Raw genomic sequence first — 13,358 nt, 5'->3', positions numbered from 1 at the left:
CGATTACTTTTATATGTACATCACTAAAAGGGTAAAGTTATTCCGGCTATCGGTCTAGGTTCTACGTTAATAAATGTGAATTTTCGAACCGTCGAATTTTTGAAAAAAAAACCATTTTAAATAAATCTGTTAATGTATCCGGTTCTAAAAAAAGATTGGATATAAAAAGCGCCGCGGGCGAACTTGTTGTTTAACGGATACGGATATAAATCAGTTTATATGTTATATTCGGTTGTAAGAAGAATGTATATGTAAAAAGTGCCTCAAGGCCGGTACTCTCCCAATAAACACAAACGTTTGAAAAATACTAAAATGCAATAATTTTTCAAACATTTTTTCAAAGGATTAGGGTAATATTCAAGTTGAGAAATTGTTGAGAAAATCGCGTTCTCAACAAAAAACAGACATTACCCTCAACAGTAAAATTCAACACAATAGCAATAATCTCTCAATTGTAATCCTCAAATTGAAATGCATTGCTACTCAATAATTTCTCAAACAGTTTTCAATGTGAGACAAATTAAAAATTAATATTGCTGCGAATATTTTCTAACCACAATTTGCATGAAAGTCAATCCCAGTTCTTACTGAAAGTCAACACTAAATTTCTAGTGATTTTGTACATTTTATTAATTTTTTTTCGTTAAAAATATAATAATATTAAAAATAACATTAACAATATATAAAAATAATAATATGTTATAATACCAATCAAAACATAATTATCTTATTAATGGTATTAATAACTAAAACTGTCAATACAACTTTAAATAACTTAAACATTTTTCATGTATAATTTCCCCCATAATGTTGGTGTCACATAACTATTAATTAATTAATTATTAATTAATATGCTAACAATTTCAAATAATTACTATCGAGGAACTTGCTGGCCTGCGTATTAGAATAGATTCCATCAAGAGGAATTCACAAAATATCAAACTGATGACGGAATGTAAATTGATGTAATGCACATTTTCATCCAGAAGTTCTTTATTTAGGAACTGTTGCACTTTGTTTTAATTGGTTGCCCTTTGCAAGTTTTCTGGAATCTTTTCTTTGTTGTTTCCTTCATCATTTTTTCACCGGTCAACATCTTCCAAGAATATAACATCCAATGATTTTAGTTTTCTGCAAAACAATCGAGTTTTGTGATTTCCATTACGTTTTCATTTCACTTTTTATTTTGACTTACCAATTATAATTACCGTTTTGGATTAATTTCAGTTTTATGTCAATAAAAATAACTGACCACGTACTTCGTGGCACAAAATGTATTGAAAACCACAAAATTCCTCAAGAACGTTGGTGTCACAAAATTGTTGTAAAACTCATTAAAATTCGGGAAATTAGCAAGGAACTTGATGACTAGAGAGTTAGAATAAATTTCCAGCAATTTCAATTCACAAAATATCAAATTAAACCGATGATACGATGTAAATTAAACTATAGGCGTGATGCGTATTATCACCCAGTAGTTGATATGGAAAAGCATAAATACCAAGTTTAATTCATTGTACTTTGATTTATGGAAACTTTCTCTTTTCGATAAGCCACCATCATTTTTCATTGGTCAACCTCTTAATGTTTCCAAGAATGCAGCATCCAAATATTTTAGTTTTCTGCAATGAGATTTAAATTTAGTGACTTCTCTAAAGTGTTGATTTAATTTTTCATATTGACTTACCAATTATTATAAACTATTTGAAGCAGTTCCAGTTACTTGTCCAACATTTTTTCATCGGTCAGCTTTTTAATGTTTTAAAGAACGTAGAATCCATAATTTTAGTTTTCGGCAAAGAGATATAATTTAGCGTCTTCCTTAAAGTTTCATATCATTTTTTTATTTTCACTTACGTATTATTAGAAACTATTGGGAGTAAATTCAGTTTTTTGTCTAAAATGTTTTTTATTTCTTGCAATTGACCACGAACTTCGTTGCACAAATAAGTATTGAAAACCACATGGTTTTTTCGTTGCATTTTAGGGTAGTGTTTTGTCAAAGTTTTCTCATATTATCTTCAACCCCTTTTCAAAGATTTCGTCAACATTTTGGCAAATTGGAAGTAATTCGCAAACAATTTGAAGATGTATTGAATATGAGCTGTTTCAAGTCAAGTTGAATTTATGTTGATAATTATAGTTACCCTCAAACTGAAAAGTTGTTGCATTTGAAAAACGCTCATCCTGTGTTTATTGGGCTGTTTGGTTTTCGCGTTGAAACTCCATACAAAATTAAAAAATGCGAAAAACTAGCGAAATTTTTCCCTTTGTGGTACTTTGGTTTTTTCGAGTTGAAAAACTGACGTTTATAGCATGGCGCCATTTGCAATGTGAATTAAGAAATAATTTATTTATTAAAACTATTTTTGTGGGTTTATAACACAAACACGGATTATATTTTTGTTCCGAAACTATACAAGGGATCAAAGAAGCAGCAGATCAATTGCCCAAGGAAAATAAAATGTTAATTTTGTAATAACAAACAGCAACCACCAACTTAATTCAATATCGCTCCCTGTAAAATAGCGCTCCAAGTTACCTAAATAAACACCGCTTTCTATGTGCGAAATAATGGTTTCTATAAAATTTTTCGCAAGAATGAACATAGTACCGGCCTTCAGACGGAAAGTATTTTTTTAACCTGGCTATTGATGCAAATGAATAAATATTTCCGGTTTTAACTACAATTTGGATGTACAAAGCGCCGCAGGCGATTTTTTTTTTCAAAACAATAGCGCGATTTTTTTTTAAATTTTTCATTTTCTTTGCAAACCTAATATGAATATAAATCGGCAAAAATCTTCGGTTTTATGAAGTAATTAATTGAAAGAAGCAGTTATAACAACGATTTGACTGTTAAAAGCGCCGCCGGCGACAACACTATTGTTACAAGAGCACGGTTGCCACAGTTGGTAGAATTCTACCAAAAAAGGTATATTTTTTACTGTTTGGCAGATTGGAAGGATTCTTGATGGTTTGGTAGATTTTGCAAATTATTCCTCTCCAACTAAGAGGTACTTCACAAATTGTCTATAAAAATAAAATTTTAACAAATGTTCTATAGGAATCAAATTTTAACAAAATTTTCTATAAAATTATAATTTTGACAAAATAAAATTATTAGCACTAGAAAGTGTTATTTTTGTACGGAACACTAGCAATAGAAAGTGTTATTTTTGTACGTGTACAAAATAAAAAGTTGTGCACCGATTGTAATGGAATAAAGCTCATTTTATTCGATATTTATTTAACTAACTGTTTCTGGACCAAAACTGTGATTTTTGTCCCATTTTTATTTTTAGGAATTTTTAAAGATTTTTTTTTTGTTAAAAATTGCAATTTTTCTTCAAAACTCGCTATCTCTAAATATCTCTACTTGGAAAATTGAAAAACAATGTAAAGACGGCTTAAAGAGAATATTGTTTGGAATTTTCGGATTTTTTCGAATCGAGCTGATAGAAAAAAAAAAACAAGTGCAGATTTGGATTCAGCGTCCCAAATAACCTTAAAAACGATATTCAGTTCTTAATCAACAGAACCAAGCACGTTGTCGGCTAAGCAAAGCGTTTCCTTAAAATGGGCTCTAGGAATCCTTGAAGCTGGCAAAAGGGAGCGATCACCGGATGAACTGCCATTCTCTAAACGGGATCAAAAATCGTTTGCCTCAGTTGCAAAAGACAGCCTTGTGATGGCTATCATTAATAAAGGAGCATTGGAGTATGGTTCCAAAGCAAAAATGGGGGGAAATTGAGAACGCGATGTCTGGTGTCTACTCAGAGGTGCGAAAAAAGTTTCCCGGACCAAGTCCTCGACGGCAAGATGCTGGATGGTATCAAAGACGATATAAGTTAATAGCATTTGCGGACCAGAGGTCTATGGATTGCTTTAAAGCTGCTTTGATGCTAATTGGTGAAGACATACCGGCTAAACCTAGAGCACATGCATGTATACCTGCAAACCCTTCTGATCCTGAGTCGATACTAAAGAGACTAAAGGAATGTAACCCAGATCTTCCAACCGCCGATTGGATGGATGGACCAAGGCGACATGCGGTGTTTATATTGAACATTGAGTCGCTGCCACACCTAGCCCAGACCCAAGGACGTGTAAGTTATGGCTTTCATGATATCCATATGAAGGTATATAAAAGCGATCAGCCAAAGGATTCCGAAACGGACAAGCCTCCGGTAGAGTCAGAAGTGAAAAAATCTTGCGAAGCCGAAGGAGACATAAAAACTGCAGACATTGACGAACATCGTATGCGGGAAGTTCCTACAGGCTCAAACATCGCCAAAGCTGAACCGCGGATTGTTGTGAGAGTCAACGAGATCTGTGAAGAGGAAGCCCTTGATGACTCAATTGAAGCGGCTGATGTGACGGTGGTTGAAAATTTGGATGGTTCTACGGTTCCTCCAGAGAAATCTTCACCATTGTAAGGCCGCTTGTGCTGTCTTAAAAGTTCTCCTTATGAAAGGAGACATAGATAATTGTTATTCAAGAACCATACATATATAAGAATAAGATCTGTGAATTAAGCACTCCGTGTTTCAAACTTTTAATTATAATTGCTAAGAACGAATAATTGCTAAGAACGAACTAAACTTGTTTCTGCTTCTTCTTCATTAAGCAATGCAGACACTATCGTAGCCAGTCTAGAGATATCCAAATGCAAATACTGGGTATCTTCAGTCTACATGGGATATGCTAGGGAGATGCCTCCATGTGCCGTTAAGACCTTAGTTGAGGAGTCAGTGAAAACAGAGACAAAACTGATTATGGGATGTGATGCAAATGCACATCATAGTATTTGGGGAAGTAGTGATAATAATGCAAGGGGATAGTCGCTAATAGAGTTTATTTTGCGTAGTAACCTGGTAGTTTGCAATAAAGGCGATGCACCAACCTTCGTCACCAAAAACAGGCAAGAGGTTTTGGACGTCACATTGGCCTCTCCGGAACTGAATGATAAGATATCCGAGTGGCAAGTTTTGAGGGAACATAGCTTCTCAGATCATCACTACATCAGTTTCAGATTGGCTGTTCGTACTTCAAAGACCATATTTCCGCCAAATGTTAGGAAAGCTGATTGGAATAGGTATAGAGAATCGTTCAATATGATGATACCGGAAATACCAGAGACAAATATGAGCACTGCGCAAGATATCGAACACGCAGTGGAACGGATTATTAAGGCCCTCAACATCTCACTGAAAGCTGCATGCCCTAGAGGGAAGCCAAGGGGGGAAAATCGACCACTATGCTGGTCTACGGAGTTAAGTAATATGAGGAAATCCTGCAAGAAGCTCTTTAACAAAGCAAATTCCACCAGAGCTCCTGAGGATTGGGACGCTTACAAGAAGAATCTGAAAGGATACAAGCGAGAACTGAGAAAGACTCAGGATATCTCTTGAAATGTTTACTGCAGCAGTATTGAGAATACATCCGAGGCTTCCAGACTACGAAAGGTACTAGCATCCACTAACTCCGCTCCAGGTTTCATTAAAACATCGGAGGGCAATTGGACAACGTACAGTGAGGAGATGGAGGATGGATTGGACACACATATTCCTGGAAATCAGACGGTTGGACCATGTTCTGGCGGTGCTACAGTGGCTCAACGGTCATTTCCTATCGAGGAACTTGTATCGGAATCTAGTATGTGAACAGAGGCACTCCCCAAGGAGGAGTTTTATCACCTCTTCTTTGGAATGTTGCTATAAACAACTTTCTCGTTTCCCTAGAAAAAGAAAGGATAGAAGTGGTGGCATACGCAGACGATGTGGCCCTAGCAGTCAGGGGAAAATTCCCATCCACAATCAGAGATGTTATACAAAGAGCCCTCCGGATGACTGAGAAATGGGCGAAAGAGGCCATGTTCTGGCGGTGATACAGTGGCTCAACGGTCATATCCTATCGAGGAACTTGTATCGGATGCACTCCCCAAGGAGGAGTTCTATCACCTCTTCTTTGGAATGTTGCTATAAGCAACCTTCTCGTTTCCCTAGAAAAAGAAAGGATAAAAGTGGTGGCATACGCAGACGATGTGGCCCTAGCAGTCAGGGGAAAATTCCCATCCACAATCAGAGATGTTATACAAAGAGCCCTCCGGATGACTGAGAAATGGGCGAAAGAGAATGATCTTGGAGTAATCCTGCCAAGACAGAATTAGTCATGTACTTCAAAGATCGCAAAACTCCCACGGTTAAGCCCATATCCTTAGCGATTATTGAAATTCCCTTTGGTAAGTGTGCAAAATACCTTGGCGTTATTCTGGACAGGAAGCTGAACTTTAGGCTTAATATTGAACAAAGGGCGAGGAAAGCCACGGTAGCTTTGTACTCGTGCAAAAAGGCAATAGGAAAAAAGCGGGGACTAAAACCGAAAATTGTGCATTGGCTATACACGGTAGTGATTAGACCTATAATGCTATATTGTGTTGTAGTCTGGTGGCCAGTACTTCAGCAACCGACAGGTTTAGATAAAGTTCAGCGTATGGCGTGCTTGTGTATCTCAGGCGCATTCAGTAAGACAGGAACAGAGTCCCTTAATGTCATGCTGCATCTATTGCCTTCAGACATTTTGGCCAAACAGTCAGCTGCAACAACGGCTGTGCGGTTGCGCGAGCTATCGCTGTGGTCGGACAAAATGTACGGCCACAGTTAGGTCCTCAAAATAATGCCAGATGTGCCTAACGTAGTGGATTACACTCTGGCGAAACCACTTTTCGACTCTAATTCCCAACAGTGAGGCGTGGTGTACACAGACCCCGGGGAATAAAAAAATATATAGATTTCTACACTGATGGCTCGGGAGCCACCGTGGTGCAATGGTTAGCATGCCCGCCTTGCATACACAAGGTCGTGGGTTCGATTCCTGCTACGACCGAACACCAAAAAGTTTTTCAGCGGTGGATTATCCCACCTCAGTAATGCTGGTGACATTTCTGAGGGTTACAAAGCTTCTCTAAGTGGTTTCACTGCAATGTGTAACGCCGTTCGGACTCGGCTATAAAAAGGAGGTCCCTTGTCATTGAGCTTAACATGGAATCGGGCAGCACTCAGTGATAAGAGAGAAGTTCACCACTGTGGTATCACAATGGACTGAATAGTCTAAGTGAGCCTGATACATCGGGCTGCCACATAACCTAACCTAACCTAACCTACACTGATGGCTCCAAATTGGATGGACAAGTGGGTTTCGGAGTATATTCTAAAGATGTGGAACTTCGAATAGCGAAAAAATTACCTAATCACTGTAGTGTTTTTCAGGTTTACTCGAAAACGGCCATCGACTGCCGCAAATCTCTCAACGAGATGGCTGAGCAGTACAATATTCATCTAATATGGGTGCCTGGCCATAGGAACATACCGGGGAACTGTCAAGCAGATGAGTTAGCAAGGCTAGGAACTATTTTACATATTCCAGGGGAGCCAGAATCTGTTGGTATGTTTCTGGCAACCTGCAAGCTCTTACTGCGTGGGAAGGTCGTCAGGATGGCAAATGTTCGATGGGAGAATTGCAAGGGTTGTAACGACACCAATAAAATATGGCCCCATTTAAACTTGAACCGCACACTAGAAATGCTAATGTTCTCAAGACGTCAGATATCACTTCTGATATCTGCTATAACGGGTCGCTTCCTAATAGGCGAATTTGCAAAAACAATTGGTGCGAAGTTAATGACTATTGTATGGACTGTCATGATGCGCAGGAAAAGGAATCAATGAAACACCTCTTGTGTGAGTGTCCTGCATTTTGTGTAAGGCGTAAGCAAATTTTAGGGGCATATAGCTTTAGATTACTGGCGGACCTGGAAAACGGTAACTTAAGAAGTCTGTTAATGTTTTTGGAACAATCTGGTTGGTTCAACAAAAGAAAATAGTAGAGAAGGTTCAGTGGTTAAAACTAGAAGTGCCCATATGTAATAGGTACTTTTAGTTAAATGTGGTATCACAATGGACTGAATAGTCTAAGTGAGCCTGAAACTAAATCGGGCTGCCACTTTAACCTAACCTAACCATTGTTCCTCTGTGCAATTGCTTGCCTCAATTAAAGTGGTTAATTGAAAGAAAAGAAAGGAAAAAAAATCAATAATTATTTAATCAAGTATATTTATACCCTAAACCACATAGTGGTTAGGGTATAATAGCTTTGATCTGCAAAAACTGTACCTACAAGAAAAATTTATTATAGACACTATAAAATATATACCGATCAACTCAGAATTACCTCCTGAGTCGATCTATGCTTGGTGTCCGTCCGTCTGTCCATGTATCTCTTTTTCGCAATTCTTAAACAATTTTGATGAAATTTTGCACTGTGTATTTTTTGGAATTAGGACGAACGCTATTGAATTTGAAAAAAAAATCGTATCAAATTTTGATATCATGTTTTTCTAATCGGGAAATTAATTGAAATGTTATTTTTTAATTTGAATGTCTTCAATCACCGTTTTAATTGGACATTAAAAAATACTTTATTAAAAAATTAATTGAATTCATTAGCAAATTTCAATTGATTTTTTAATTGATTCAATAGAAAAAGTAATTGATGTTGATTGCAAAAAAAATTAATTGATCCAATTAAAAAAAATAATTAATACTATCAATTTGAGTGATTGATTTATATTAAAAAATTAAATTAAAAAATTTGTTGATTCAATTAAATTTTTAATTGAATATTTTTAAAACTCTATTAAGATTTTAATTGGAAAATTTTTCGTGAAATTTTTTTCTGTGTACTTTCTTAACTGATTTACCCCCATTTTCATAAAGCTCCGTTAGTGTTCCGTTAACTAACCAACTTTTAAACCGTATTATAGACGAAGCTGTCATCCTGCCTTTATATTCCATAGGCCAGTTAGGAACTTAACTGACGAAAAAATTTCAGTTAAAGTTAACCGGAGAGAAGATATTTGCAATTTACTTTCTGTTAACTGAAAGTTAAAGCCTAACGGAGCTACATGAAAATGGCCGTTAGTGTTTTTAGTTTGATTAAAAAGTCAATTGTATTAATAATTTTTTAATTAAAAATTTTAAAATTTAATAAAAATAAAATTTAATAATAAATCATTGACTTAATTGACTGTTTCTATATTGATTAAAAATTAAAAAGTTAACTGTATCAATTATTATTTCAACTTCAAGCAACATTTTAATTGGAAATATTTTAGTGATATTTTTTTCTGTGTATAGTCGTCAAATTTGACACAAGGAAATCTTTTCCATACACACACAAATTTTTTTTTCTGAAATTTATTGATCCCATCTATTTTTTAATTGAAATGTCTTCAATCATTATAGCATCAATTAAAAAATTAATTGATCCAATAAAACAATTAATTGATACTATTAATTTTTGTGCACACAAAAAAAATCACCAAAAATATTTCCAATTAAAAAGTTGATTGAAGTTGAAATTTTTTGGAATTAATTGATACAATTAACTTTTTAATCCAGATAGAAACATTAAGATAATTAAGTCAATGATTGAACATTTTAAAAATTTTAATTAAAAAACAAGTATATACGGCCGTAAGTTCGGCCAGGCCGAAGCTTATATACCCTCTACCATGGATTGCGTAGAAACTTCTACTGAAGCCGATGGCAAGGTATCTTAAAACTTCCTAACACCGTAATATATACCACATAGTCCATACGTGGTATATATTAAACTAAAAAAGGCCGATTAAATACGTATACAATTAACTTTAAAGTTTCTATAGAAATAACATTTTGACATTTTCTATAGAAGTAAAATTTTGACAAAATTTTCTATAGAAATAAAATTTGGAAAAAATTTTTTATAGAAATAAAATTTTGACAAAATTTTCTATAGAAATAACATTTTGACAATGTTTTCTATAAAAATAAAATTTTGGTAGATTATTTTTGGCTCGAGTGGCAACCATGATTATGAACCTATATGGACCAATTTTTGTGTGATTGGGGATCGGTTATATATAACTATAGACCGCTATGGACCAATTTTTGCATGGTCATTAGAGAACATATACCAACACCATGCAAGGCCGTAGCCAGGATTTTAATTCGGGGGGGGGGTTCAACTTAAAAAAAAATATTCATATAATCTCATGTGTAGAAAATTTTATTTATGCATAGGTATGTATACAATATTTTTATAATATTAAATTGAGCCGACGGGCTTTTTGGGCAGCAAATAAATCAATTACTTCTTCAGTCGGCACATTTATTCGGTGATGAACCAAACCATTGAGTCTACTCTCGCTACCCTGCCAGCATTTCAAAGTTCCATTTCATACTCACCGCTACCACAGACTCGTAAATGTCACCACAACTATCGCGAACTGTGATGGGGAAGCATATCAAAAAGTACAAAATGTACATGAAAGTATTTTGCCATCACTGTTAGAAGAGCCATTTTATTTTTTGTGAAACGCCAAGCGCAACCAGCCTGTTATATTTTATTTAAATAAAAACGAAAATAAAGTATTGAAGACATAGATATTACGCTTAAAATTGTGAAAGGTATATGGTGAACAATTTTCGACTTTCCAAATAGAATAAAGTGATCGTTTTTCAAATATTTTTCCAGGCACGCTGTCTCCATCGAAAAAAAAACAAACTGGCTGATAGACTCTGCAATATGTAACAAAAAATTATGTTAAATGTGACGAGATAAACCGAAAAATGTTTTATTTATAAGAAATTATAAATGTTTAATCAAATCAATAAACATCTACACAATCGTGTTTTACTTAACCACAATGATTCTTCTACAAATACCTTGAAATGCACTTTTTCTGATAGTTTGCAGGGGTTCTTATTGGCGTCCTTCGAAATTGATCTAAATAGGCACCTAATAATTGCACTGATGAGAAACTTTTTCGTAGTAACTTGGCGTGGTACAACTTCTCAATAGTGACGGCGCTTTTCCGACGAGTTTTTGATGTCGTATATGATTGTTTTCGACGTAGTGGGGATTCTCAGAAGCGCCCCCAAATTCAAAAAATGTTGGCAGGGTAGTCGAATTTCTAAGATATGTCTTTAATCTCTTCATTGTTGAAAATGAAAGTTCGGATGAGTACGTAGTAACTGCAGGGATGGAAAATGCAGTACTATAGTACTTTTTTCAATACTTTTTCACCCCGGTCAGTACCGTAGTACCCCCGCGAATGATTTAGTACCTTTTGTGTAGACATTTTTGAGTCGATATCAGATTTATGGTACAATAGCTTTGACAAAATATTTTAATATTTTGAGAAAGTCTTTATCAACCTTATTTGCTAATAGTCTTTTACAAATATAGCAAAACAGACATGTTCATGTGGGAAGAAAATCTCGATTTTGTAAAAGACATAGTAAAAAACAGGATTTTATTGAACTTCAAGAATGTTTTAGTCGAAAAAAGAATGCGATTCTATATAATCGATTTTTTATTTCGGTAGAAAATGTTGTCAAAATTTTATTTCTATATAGAATTTTTGCAAAATTTTATTTTTATAGAAAATTTTGTCAAAATTTTATTTCAATTGAAAATTTTGTACAAATATTATTTCTATAGTAAAATTTTGCAAAATTTTATTTCTATAGAAACAAATTTGCAACATTTTTTTTCTACAGATTTTTTTTGCAAAATTTTATTTTTATAGAAAATTTTTGCAAAATTTTATTTATATAGAAACTTTTGTCAAAATTTTATTTTCTTTAAAATTTAGTCTCTTGACAATAAGTTTCCAGTGAAATTTTTGTTGAAATTTAGTAAAAAGTACCTTTCCGCTCAAAAAATATCTTTTTTGTACTTTCTTAAAAATTGTATTTTCCATCCCTGAGTAACTGGCAAAGTGACCAAAATTTTTAAAAGAATATGCACGTTTGGAAATATCTCTTTATTGCACTCTCCAAGTGCTTCCATCGCTGAATTAGGCAGGTTCTTTTCGCAGGTTTTGCGCCATTTCATTTACACATGTGTGTTTGGCTGTTTCGTTGTTGTTGCTATGGCCAAACAAAGCGAGTCATGTTCACAAAAAGTACAACAAACACAAATAAAAAGCAGAAAGACATTTTCCAAAAATGAAATTTGTGGTGCGAGAACAAAAACAATCTCTTTTTTTCGACCATCGTTTGACGGGCTTTTCAACTAGTATTCTATGATTTGTGCAAGTTTTATAGGTAAGCGTTTTTCAAAATAAAACCTCCAGCTTTTCTTCAACATCTTCGATAAGATTTTTCTATGCAGCTAAAAATATATGTTTATTTATATAAAAATATTCATTCATTTCGTGGGGGGGGGGGGGGTTTGATCCCCCTCATCCCCCCCTGAATACGGCCTTGACACCATGTAACAAATTTCAGCCGGATCGGATGAAATTTGCTTCTCTTAGAGGCACCGCAAGCCAAATCGGAGGATCGGTTTATATGGGGGCTATATATAATTATGGACCGATGTGGACCAATTTTTGTATGGTTGTTAGAGATCATATACTAACACCATGTACCAATTTTCAGCCGGATCGGATGAAATTTGCTTCTCTTAGTGCTCTAAGTGCTCGCACGCCAAATTTCGGGGTCCGTTTATATGGGGGCTATACGTAAAAGTGGACCGATATGGACCAATTTTTGCATGGTTGTTAGAGACTAACACCACCCAATAAACACAAACGTTTGAAAAATACTAAAATGCAATAATTTTTCAAATATTTTTTCAAAGGATTAGGGTAATATTCAAGTTGAGAAATTGTTGAGAAAATCTCGTTCTCAACAAAAAACAGACATTACCCTCAACAGTAAAATTCAACACAATAGCAATAATCTCTCAATTGTAATCCTCAAATTGAAATGCATTGCTACTCAATAATTTCTCAAACAGTTTTCAATGTGAGACAAATTAAAAATTAATATTAATATTTTCTAACCACAATTTGCATGAAAGTCAATCCCAGTTCTTACTGAAAGTCAATACTAAATTTCTAGTGATTTTGTACAAATTATTAATTTTTTTCGTTAAAAATATAATAATATTAAAAATAACATTAACAATATATAAAAATAATAATATCAAAACATAATTATCTTATTAAAGGTATTAATAACTAAAACTATCAATACAACTTTAAATAACTTAAACATTTTTCATGTATAATTTCCCCCATAATGTTGGTGTCACATAACTATTAATTAATTAATTATTAATTAATATGCTGACAATTTCAAATAATTACTATCGTGGAACTTGCTGGCCTGCGTGTTAGAATAGATTCCATCAAGAGGAATTCACAAAATATCAAACTGATGACGGAATGTAAATTGATGTAATGCACATTTTCATCCAGAAGTTCTTGATTTAGGAACTGTTGCACTTTGTTTTAATTGGTT

General features: G+C 34.3%; 1 long non-coding RNA gene across 2 annotated transcripts; it reads right to left on the bottom strand.

Moving 5' to 3' along the window:
• Positions 1 to 767: 767 nt before the first annotated feature.
• Positions 768 to 2,176, bottom strand: LOC142234455 (uncharacterized). Of its 2 annotated transcripts, XR_012721628.1 has the most exons (4): positions 1,858 to 2,176; positions 1,688 to 1,749; positions 1,196 to 1,622; positions 768 to 1,131 (listed from the first exon to the last, which is right to left on the bottom strand). It is a non-coding gene; the product is annotated as an uncharacterized LOC142234455 (long non-coding RNA). The 2 variants fall into 2 exon arrangements; XR_012721627.1 differs by having other exon boundaries at positions 769 to 1,131; positions 1,688 to 2,176.
• Between the last annotated feature and the right edge of the window lie 11,182 nt (positions 2,177 to 13,358).

The sequence above is a fragment of the Haematobia irritans genome, chromosome 4 (assembly GCF_050003625.1).
Source record: "Haematobia irritans isolate KBUSLIRL chromosome 4, ASM5000362v1, whole genome shotgun sequence".
In the NCBI taxonomy this organism is placed as follows: domain Eukaryota; kingdom Metazoa; phylum Arthropoda; class Insecta; order Diptera; family Muscidae; genus Haematobia; species Haematobia irritans.
The sequence above is the reverse complement of the archived record's forward strand: the minus strand, read 5'-3'. Positions and strand labels throughout refer to the sequence as shown.